Raw genomic sequence first — 10,559 nt, 5'->3', positions numbered from 1 at the left:
TACTCAGGTGAAAAGGCTAAACTAAATTGGGTCACTGTCTTTCAAATCAATTACAGTTGACAGTTGACACTTCAATGAACTTGAAGCTTGAAAACAATATAAAAACCATGAATAGAACGGACCCTCAAAATGTCAGCTTACTTGAATGTACACAAAAATATTTGTAAACCAATTACATCACTGCCCCTTCATATCTTGTAAAACACTGTTATTGTTATTAGGTTACACACAGTCCCTTGTAGTTTTTTCAGCCTTTATGTCATGTTTCAGAACACAAACTTAACATAAACACGTAAATAAACATACCTCGCTGGCTGCACACAACCGAGAGAGAATGAGTCCACTTGTTAAAGGAAAAACATAAAATCTTCAAACTTGTATTGCACCTTAACTCTTAAAACTTAAAACTTATAGCGGAGTATACAACTTCTCATGCTTCTTCTTGTAGGCGGTCGCAACAACTAAAGGTGTCCCCTTACTACATGAGATGTAAACATAGTTCCTGCGTTGAGTTAATACATCGATGCCAGTATGTCCGCCATTTTGTCCAAAACTCAAAACACGTGTGCCGTATTTGGGTCCGGACAAGGCAGCATGCCCCAAAGGGCCCTACCTTGGAGGGAACATGCCCTCCTCTCTCCAGGGGAAGAAAATCAGCCTGTAAAGAAGTATGAAAAAAAAGATCACTTCATAATTTTTTTTCCAAATTAAAAAAAAATTCCAGAGAAAAAGTAAAAAAGTCCGAACAAGGTACAGTATAAACTACACTTGATCGTAGCCAAAAGGCCGAGAAGCGATAATCACTCGGTGCCACAAAGGACTGACTGCTTCCCTCTGCTGCATGTCTGCATCACGGTTCTGGATCTTAATGACCAATCGCTAACACCATAGGACTAACCACAACGAAAGAACTTTGTTCATTATTTAAATATCGCACATCATGTCTTGTTGTCTTTTAAAAGACCAAGAGTTACAAAGGTCTTCTCTGCTCGTACCTGTGTTTAGGATGAGGAAAATGGAGACTTAAAAGTCAAATTGTGCAAAACAGCTCCGTCGTCAACAAACCTGTTTCTGAGTTTTTAGCCACAGAATCTGTGTTGAGCGGGATAGAAGCCAAATGTTGGCCCAACGTATAAACCTCAAGCAAACCTTACTTGTAAAGCAGTGAACGCAGTCTCGCAATCGAGACCGTTTGTAGTCATTGATTTTTATTCACAGCGTGATGAGGGGAGAGCGCGAACATAGTCCCCCACTACCAGAAATTATGCAGTTGAGGATTTCCACATTTGGGGAATTCGCAGGTGTCAGCGCCACCGAAGTGCAATGGTTGCGACCTCGCCCTGGGTGGACCGCCTAGTTGATCATGGTATCTCCCCTGTCAGGTAAGTATGAGTTGCTGCGCCAAAGACGGTGCACTCCTTCACAGACTTACTAATCTGGCTGATGGTCAAAGACTTCTTCACGGGGAACAAACCACCTCAACCGGACATGATGTCAGGATGCCCCAGGCGAGTAATTCTCTGTATTCTCCATCTGGTTACGCATTTAGATCAAACTCAGCACTCGGACACACCGAGTAAAACCCACCAAAGTGCCTATACCACACGAAAATGTGACACTATTGCAAATCTGTTCATTGCAAAGGCATCCGCTTAGTTGCTGGTAAGATGTTGATATCTCTCAGCAATAAGTTCTCCACTAACAATAAAAGAACGTACCCTGTTCTTGGTTACAAAACTGCTTACTGGCGAAAAAACCTACAATACACAAGACGTTTAGCTTCGTTTCCATTTAGGGGGAATAGGTGGCATACTCATAGGACTCCACAAGACGAAGCGGCACGGCAGCGTCAGTCTACCACTACCGGGACCTTTTCCAAAGACCATTTTCCTTCCTACAGTTTGAGAGAGGTGCACCGTTCCTGGATGTACTGCAATACCGGGTCGATGCGTGGAGTGGACGGAGCAAGCCCCTATTCCATCTCCCTGCTCCCTGGGTAGGGGACGTATCAGATATCAAACTGATAAGAACAGATCTTTTCTTTTCTTTTCACAATAGTTTATTGAATCAACACAAATATCCACACAAATTTCAACACAAATGGCTTTTCCTAATCAACTCCAATACATCATAATCACAAACCCACAAACAGTATCACAAACCCATCACCACCACCATCACCACACCCCCGCTGGACAAACCAACAAAACAACAAAAAAACCCAGCAAACAACACAAACAGATCAAAAAACCAAAACAGCTTTTGTACACGGCAGCGGTGAACACCCTAACAAACACGCCTCACCCCACACCTGCTGCACCGCCACAAGAACCCCGATCTGGCCCTGTTGGTCCTCTGTCCTCCATGATCATCTTCCACGCTGCATGCCCCCACCTTTCCTTGGCCCATTCCAGGCCTCTCCTCCTCTGGTCCCTTCCCATGTATTCTGCGACTGTGGCTAATGCCACTCTCCTGGCTGCCTCCGGCGGCATGGCTCTTCCCTGCTGTACGCGGATGTTTCGCCCCATCCACCTCGCTTCTTTTATGCAGTTTAGCACAATCAACAGGCACCTCCACCTCCGTGCATTTTTCGGCCCGCCGGCTCCGAACAAGACCATCTGGCACTACACCGCCGATCCAGCATCCAGGAACAGCTGCACCAGCGTCTCGCACTGATTCCACAGAGCCCTCACCGCTATGCAGTCCCACAAACAGTGCTGGACTGTCTCCTCCTGCCCACACCGGGGCCATAGACACGCCCCACAGGGAGCCAATCTTCGGGCATGCAGCACCCCCTGGACGGGAAGGATCCAATGCACGACCTGCCAGGTCAGGTCCTTGTGGCGATGGCCTAATGCCAGTACCCACACATGGCACACCGGCCCTATACAAAAGACAACATAGCTTTATGCTTACATAACATTTCCCTTCCCACCCCTTCCAGCCCCATTTTCTTCAAGAACTTTTTTGTCCCTTGTGGCCTTCTCTTCAGCACAACCCTTTCAAACCTTTCCCATTTCGTCCCCCATAAAAAATGATAAATAGCATGATCTAGACAAGCTAAGACAGTACACAACACTGATAAATAGCAACAAAGGTAAGATCGTAGCTTTCAAAATGAGACTCTTCCCTTCAAGGTTAGCTGTCTTAGTCTCCAAAACTGCAGTTTCCTCTCCACTTTCTTTAGAACCCCTTCCCAATTCCCATCCCCTAGTCCTTCTGAATTGAAAAATACCCTGAGGATCTTCATCTGGTCCGAATTACCGTCAGTGGCATTCTAAGGAGCTCCGTCTCTGTCCACCGTCCGTACAGTTTTAGCTCGCATTTATCTTTATTCAGCTTTGCTGCCGATGCTTGGCCAAACCACACTGTTCTGTCCAAAGTCCTGTCAATTGCACCCTGGTCAGTACAGAGCACAGTCACGTCTTTCATATACAGTATGCATCTTGCCTCTTGTGCTCCGCTTCCTGGAATGCCCAGCCCAGTTATCCGGGCATCTCTTCTCAAAATTTGTGCCAGTGGCTCTATGCAGCATACGAACAGCCAAAACTTTGCTTTGAATGCCCGTATAAAGAAGCCACACCCTTTCTAAGAAGCCCTACACCATCACCACACCACCACCACACCACACCATCACACCTGTTCTCTGCCAAGCCGCTCTAAAAAAGAGACTGCCCTAGCTACCACATGGCCTCCCATTCCCTGTAGGAGGAGCGATATGAAAGTGCGCATCCCTGTAGACAAATTACGCCTGTACACCTTCCAATGCTGACAAAACAGTTCTTGCCCTCCTTCAAGTTTTTACCCTACATACATTTATTTTAGCCGCCGTGAGCCGCGTGTGCTGGGTACCCATTTTAACATTAAAGAAATTAAAAAAAAAAAACCCACACCAAGCAAGTGAATACTTTTAAAACACTCACCATTGCTCCTCAGGAAACGCTGCCCCCTCCTGGCTCCTCTGCAGGTGAACTAGCTGGGGGGGGACTCAGTCACGTACGGGACTTGGTTTGGGGATTGCACAGGATACACTGGGGAGCACCCTGACATCTCGCTTTCTGTTTGTCCCCTCAGACCCCACCTCTCCCTCATACCACTCCTCCGCTTATTGCTTCCTCCCCCATTTTCTGTTTTGCATTACATCCACGCTAATGTCACTGATGTCATCCTCCGATACCGTTACCACGGAGGCCGAGTCAGAATCTGACAAATCACACGGTCTGCGGAAAGCTGTTGCCTCCACTTCACCCACATTCCTATCCCCTTCTACCCTATTCATCTTCAGCTGTCTAATCCCCTTCTGCAGCAAGCTGCTTCCTCCAGCCTCCTCGTCACTTTCACCCTCACTACCTGCCACATACGCAGCGCCACCACTTCTTCCAGCCACACCCTCACCTCCTACCACCTCGGCAGCATCTTCCCCACTTCCTCCAGCCACACCCTCCTTTACTGCCCCATCAGCGGTAGCTCTAACCCCTTCTTTCCCCTCTCCACCTTCTCCTCCCCGCGGCTTCTTCCTGAGTTCTAGCCTCCTCCTCCTCCCTTTGCTGTTCCGTATCCACTGCCCTTGCTTTCCTTGCTCTATTCGCAAAGGAGTCAGGGCAGTCACGAAACATGTGAGCAGCCGAGCCACGAGCAACGCCTTCCTGTTGGGCAATTAGCTGTCAGGTGCCCCGCCTCTCTGCATTTGGTGAAAACACCAGCCCTCGGTTCTCCACAAGCACAATCAAAGTAGGCAAATGCCTGAAACCCCCATACCCAGCCTTATCCTCAATGAGCCTCACAGGGATCTGCCAGCTCCCCGTCCACATCCAATACCTTTTGGGCTGTGCCCTTGATCGAACAGTAAAGAGCCAGCCTAGTTAGCATATCATCCACTTCCACTCTTTCGATACACGTTTTTAACACAACCGTTTTTACTGAATCGTCCATCAATTTCTCCACATTAAACATACCAAATTTTCCTTTTGCTTTTTCGTATTTGCTCCAAAACAATGCCAATAGTAGCAGATTCCTAAACTGACGTCGAAACCTTTCCCCATTGGAAGCACAAGCAAACAGTTAACCTCAAGCCACATATCCCAACACACCTGTCAACAATTTCCTAGAGAAGTCTAAACGAGTTTTCCCTCCCTCTCACGCAGGGAAAAGCGCACACAGCAGTGTGCGCCTCCAGGCGCCAACTCTAGCAGCCGCCATCCCGAAAGCAACTGGAAAGCAACCAAATGCAACTAAACTCAAAAAAAGGTGCACACTACAAGAACAAAGAACAAAGCAGCATGCCCCAAAAGGCCCTGCCTTGAAGTGGACACCAGCTCTCCTCTTCTCCTAGTATAGAGAATCCGCCTGAAATTAAATAGAAGATTTCTGAAGAAAAACTTTTTTCACACAGGAAAAAAAACGATACTGCCGCTCAGCAGAGAAGGCCTGAAAAGGGTATCTCTCCTGCCTGGACTTGCTGCGGTCAGAGACGGTGCACTCCTTCACAGACTCACTAATCTGGCTGATGGTCGAAGACTACTTCACGGGGAACAAACCACCTCAACCGGACATGATGTCAGGATGCCCCAGACGAGTTATTATCTGTATTCTCCATCTCGTTACGCATTTAGATCAAACTCAGTATAGATAGATAGATAGATAGATAGATAGATAGATAGATAGATAGATAGAAAGATAGATAGATAGATAGATAGATAGATAGATAGATAGATAGATAGATAGATAGATAGATAGATAGATAGATAGATAGATAGAGCTCTGTCAATGCAGTTCCACGTGTCCATGCGCTCGCACACAGGCGCACACATCGGCCTCCTCCCAGGCTTGAGGACTACGAAGAAGAAGAAGATTTTTTTGGATTTTTACAAACACATGACAGCTTACAGGAAATTGTTGAAAAAAACAACAACTCTAGAATAAATACAAAAATGGATAAATTGGCGTGACATTTATTCCTGGAGGGAATGTGATAATTGCAGTTCACCGTCCGTAATAGTACACAGGATATTGTTGTAACACCAGATTTTTTTTAAACTCTCTAGATCATGGACCATTTTGTAAAAGCAAAACTCTCAGTCTGCAGCTGGTGTTGCAGCGCCACACTGACGCTGCCTCCTGTCCTGCTCTCTCTCTTGTTTTTTCTGCTGAAGCCAAATTGCGGAAGCCAAAGTCAAAAGCTGCCCCTTTTCCCGCTCCCCCCTCGTGTACCCTGCACCGTAAATAAAACCATTAATGTGCAATCTTTCATTAAACAAGTTAAAAACACTTGAAAAGTGAAGAGCATTGCAAGTCTCTTACACTCTTACACAAAACATGGAACACAGTTTCGTGGAGGCCACAGAAAGGGCACTGGTTTGACACAGCAGGGTTAATAACAGATGAAAGCGTTGGAGGCGATGGCTCCATGTAGAATCCTCCATTGGAGATCGGCTGTCCTCTTTTTTAGGGCAGGCTTGTGTAAAATCCTCCAGTATGGAGCCTTGTCTTGTTTTATTAAGGACCTTCACACAGTTCCTGTATAGTACCTTTCTGTCGGCAGTGTGCAGGCTGAGGTCCTTTGTCTCCTTGAGCAGAGGTCCACCAAACTCGCCCAACTGTGGACTCAAGGAGATCTCTGGGAACGGGTCTGTGCTGCTGGGTTTAGTCCCTCTGCCGTAGTCTGCCACGAGGCTCCTCTCTCTCCCAGAGAGCCTCATCCTCCACAGTTCCAAGAACCTCTGGTCTTGGAATTGTGGAGGATGTGGAGTCCTGTGGAGGACTCTCTGTTCTGGTCCAGAACTGAGTTAGAACTTTCCTTTAAATTACATTTAAAAAGGGCCCAAGACCTAAAAATGCCCTAAAACGGAGGTACCCCCTTCAACTTTAGAAATTTAAAATCAGTTAAAAAAGAAACCGCACCCAGTCTCAGGTTACCCACACGTCCAAGGATACAGCTGGCCACCTCTCTCCACACCAGATCTGCTGGTCCTGTCAGAAACTTCTGGATAAACTGGATCCTGAATGTGGCAGTTCTGCTGGCCAAGTGGATGTGTCCCTGTCCCCCCTCCTCTCTCTGTAAAAACAGCACTCCCACCCAGTGCCGCCCACCACAGAAGAAATTCACAAGTTTTTCCTGAATCTTGGTTAGAAACCCTGATGGTGGGTCTACGCAGGCGAGATGTTGCCACAACAGGGAGGCCACGAGGTTGTTCACTATAAGTGCTCTACCCCTATATGACATTTGAGGGAGCAGCCATTTCCATTTGTCTAGTTTATTTTAAATTTTTTCAGCAACGCCCTCCCAGTTCCTTTTTTTCATTTTATCGTTCCCCAGGTATTTAAGCCCGTCTCTCTTCCAGTATAAGTCTTGGGGAAGGACTGGGAGACCGTCCTTCACCGACAGCAAGGGCTTCACTCTTGCTCCAGTTGACCCTTGCTGTTTTTTTTTTATTACCAGAACTATGATGTCGTCTGCATAGGCAAATAAAACAATGCAGAGGAGGGGTTCTAGGGAGAGTGCATAGAGCATCCCAGACAGAGCGCAGCCCTGCCGTATGCCTCTATGCACCCTGAAGGGAGCACACAAACTGCCATTAAATTTCAGTATACTTAATGTCACTGTACCACCCGGATCTTGGCAATGAAACCAGTGCTGAACCCAAACCTCTTCATCATTTCCAGAGGAAGTTGTGTTCAACACGGTCAAATGCCTTTTCCTGGTCCAGCGAAATGAGATCAGTGTTGACACCCAACGAGCTGGAAGCCTCCAAAATATCTCAAATTAGATAGATATCGTCTATCATAGACCTGCCGAGCACACAGTAGGTCTGGTCCCGGTGGATAACCTGCTCCATAGCTTCCCACAGCCTGGTGGCCAACGCCTTGGATAGAGTCTTGTAATCCGTGCACAGAAAGGACACAGGGCGCCAGTTTTTTATCTCCTGCCTTTTTTTGGCAGGAGCGTCACAACAACCCTGCGGCAGGACAGCGGCAGAGAGCCTAAAACCAGACTTTCGTTAAACACATTTAATATATCTGGAGCTAAAATATGCCAGAAAGCTTTGTAAAACTCCACAGTCAGGCCGTCGATGCCAGGAGCCCTCTGTCCCTGCATGCTCTGCAGGGCGGCGTGCAGCTCCCCCATCTGCAGAGGCCGGTCCAGCTGCGACTTGGGGCAGTTCGACACAGAATCCCTTTCAACATAGAACTTGTTATCTACATACTCACTCGAGCAGAGGGAAGAGTAGAAATCCACAGCTCGTTTTCTTATCTGGCTAGGCTCTGTCAGTTCCTGCCAGTGTGTGTTTAACTTTTGTGGGTGTCTGAACTACTGGGTTCATCTTGATTTGGCTAAGTACATCTACTTGCTTACCAGGTTGCTTTTTGCTGTACTTTGATTGCTTAGCAGTAGTGCTTTAATCGTCAGGCTATTGTTGGTATCGTTGATACTGTCTTTGATTGTAACAAGTTTTACCCAGGTGACCCTTAAGTACCCCGTTAAATCTGTGGGAGGGGCCTGCACTCCTAGCAGACAATTTGCAATTGGCAATTAGTGAAGCAGTCTTTACTAAACTTTCATTCTGAAAGCGCCAGGCAAGGCAAACGAAGGCTAGGCGAACAAAGGCAACAGGCGACTTTTTCAAGTGCGACTTCTTCCAAGGGCCGCCTTCTTCTCTAAGGCCCCTAGTAATGTACTGTACTGTATATCTTCTACTAACCATGTGCTTTATTCCCACTCTCTCCTCTCGGCGGCCACACAGACACTGGGTCAGGCCCAGATGTCGTGACCCCACCAATCTTATCTATCCTTCTCTCTCCACTAATGTTGAGCAGGTGGTGGCAGGGGGGCTGTGGAACTGCCAATCTGCTGTACAGAAGGCTGAGTTCATCTCAGGCTATGCATCTGTGCTCTCCCTTAACTTTCTTGCTCTAACAGAGACTTGGATCACCCCAGAAAACACTGCCACGCCCGCAGCTCTGTCTGATGCGTACTCTTTCTCTCACACTCCCAGAGCTGCGAGGCGGGGCGGTGGTACTGGCCTGCTAATTTCCAAAGACTGGACATATTCTCTTTGTTCCCTGTCACAATTCTCTCCCTCCTCCTTTGAATTCTATGCTGTCACTGTCTCTCATCCGGTCAAGCTCACCATTGCTGTTGTTTATCGCCCACCAGGCCCTTCCGGGGACTTCCTAGAGGAGCTCGACACTCTTGTCTCTCACTTCCCTGACGACGGCTCCGGCCTCATCCTTCTTGGCGACTTCAACATCCCGACTGAGAAACTTCACCCTCTTGTTTCTCTTCTTGTCTCCTTTGACTTAGCTCTCTCCCCATCTCCTCCTACCCACAAGGCTGGCAACCAACTGGACCTCATCTTCACCAGGCACTGTTCTAGCGCTGACCTCTCTGTCACTCCTCTACATCTCTCTGACCACTACTTCATGTCCTTCACTCTCTCCCTCTCCTCCCCACCCACCCAATCTCCCCCCACCCGCATGATCTCTTCTCGTCCCAATCTACGCTCTCTCATCCCCACTGATCTCTCCTCTTCTGTTCTCTCTGCTCTCCCTGCCCCTGAATCTTTTTCTCTTCTTTCCCCTGACACTGCCACTGATCTTCTTCTCTCTACCTTGTCCTCCTCTCTGGACAATCTCTGCCCCCTTATCTCCAGGCCTGCACGCCCAACTCCACCGGCCCCTTGGTTGTCGGACTCGGTGCGTACTCAGAGACGGAGCTTGAGAGCGGCTGAGCACAAATGGAGGAACGGCAAACTCCTGGAGGACCTTCATGCCTTCCAATCGCTACTTTCCTCTTTCTCCTCCTCTCTCTCTGCTGCTAAAGCTGCCTTCTTCTGCACAAAAATTCAAACCTCTGCTTCCAACCCCAAAAAACTCTTTCAAACTTTCTCATCCCTTCTCCAACCCCCACCCCCTCCGCCTTCCTCCTTTCTCCTCCCAGACGATTTCGCCAACTTCTTCGACAAGAAGGTCAACGACATCCATAACTTCTCCTACCACTGCTATGCTGATGACACCCAGCTGATTCTGTCGTTTCCTCCTTCTGACACCCAAGTGGAGACGCGCATCGCTGCTGCCTGGCAGACATCTTGGGGTGGATGTCGAAGCACCACCTGCAGCTCAACAAGACTGAGATGGTGTTTCTCCCGGGGAAGGGCTGCCCGCACCGAGACCTGGCCATCACCATAGATGACTGGTGACGTCTACTCAGACCGCGAGGAATTTGGGTGTGACCCTGGGCGACCAACTGTCGTTCTCGGCAAACATCGCTTCGGTGACGCGTTCCTGCAGATTCCTCCTCTACAACATCCGGAGGATTCGTCCCTTCCTCACCGACAAGGCAGCGCAGGTGCTGATCCAGGCTCTTGTCATCTCCCGCCTGGACTACTGCAACTCCCTCCTTGCTGGCGCCCCGGCTTCCGCCATCAGACCTCTGGAGCTCGTCCAGAAAGCTGCTGCTCGTCTGGTGTTCAACCTTCCCAAGTTCTCCCACACAACTTGCCTTCTCCGTTCTCTACACTGGCTCCCCGTAGCTGCTCGCATCCAGTTAAAGACTCTGGTGC

General features: G+C 48.3%; 1 non-coding gene and 2 pseudogenes across 1 annotated transcript; all 3 read right to left on the bottom strand.

The window, feature by feature from the left end:
• Positions 1-622: 622 nt before the first annotated feature.
• LOC142995764 (U2 spliceosomal RNA) lies at positions 623-798 on the bottom strand (annotated as a pseudogene).
• A 426-nt stretch (positions 799-1,224) lies between these two features.
• LOC142995670 (U1 spliceosomal RNA) lies at positions 1,225-1,390 on the bottom strand. Its single transcript, XR_012961570.1, has one exon. It is a non-coding gene; the product is annotated as a U1 spliceosomal RNA (small nuclear RNA).
• Positions 1,391-1,905: 515 nt separating this feature from the next.
• Positions 1,906-2,080, bottom strand: LOC142995763 (U2 spliceosomal RNA; annotated as a pseudogene).
• Between the last annotated feature and the right edge of the window lie 8,479 nt (positions 2,081-10,559).

This window comes from Genypterus blacodes, unplaced genomic scaffold, assembly GCF_046128005.1.
Source record: "Genypterus blacodes isolate CSIRO-AG114 ecotype Tasmania unplaced genomic scaffold, CSIRO-AGI_Gbla_v1 ptg000033l_1, whole genome shotgun sequence".
In the NCBI taxonomy this organism is placed as follows: Eukaryota; Metazoa; Chordata; class Actinopteri; order Ophidiiformes; family Ophidiidae; genus Genypterus; species Genypterus blacodes.
Note: the sequence above shows the minus strand (reverse complement) of the source record. Positions and strands in the feature narration are given on the sequence as shown.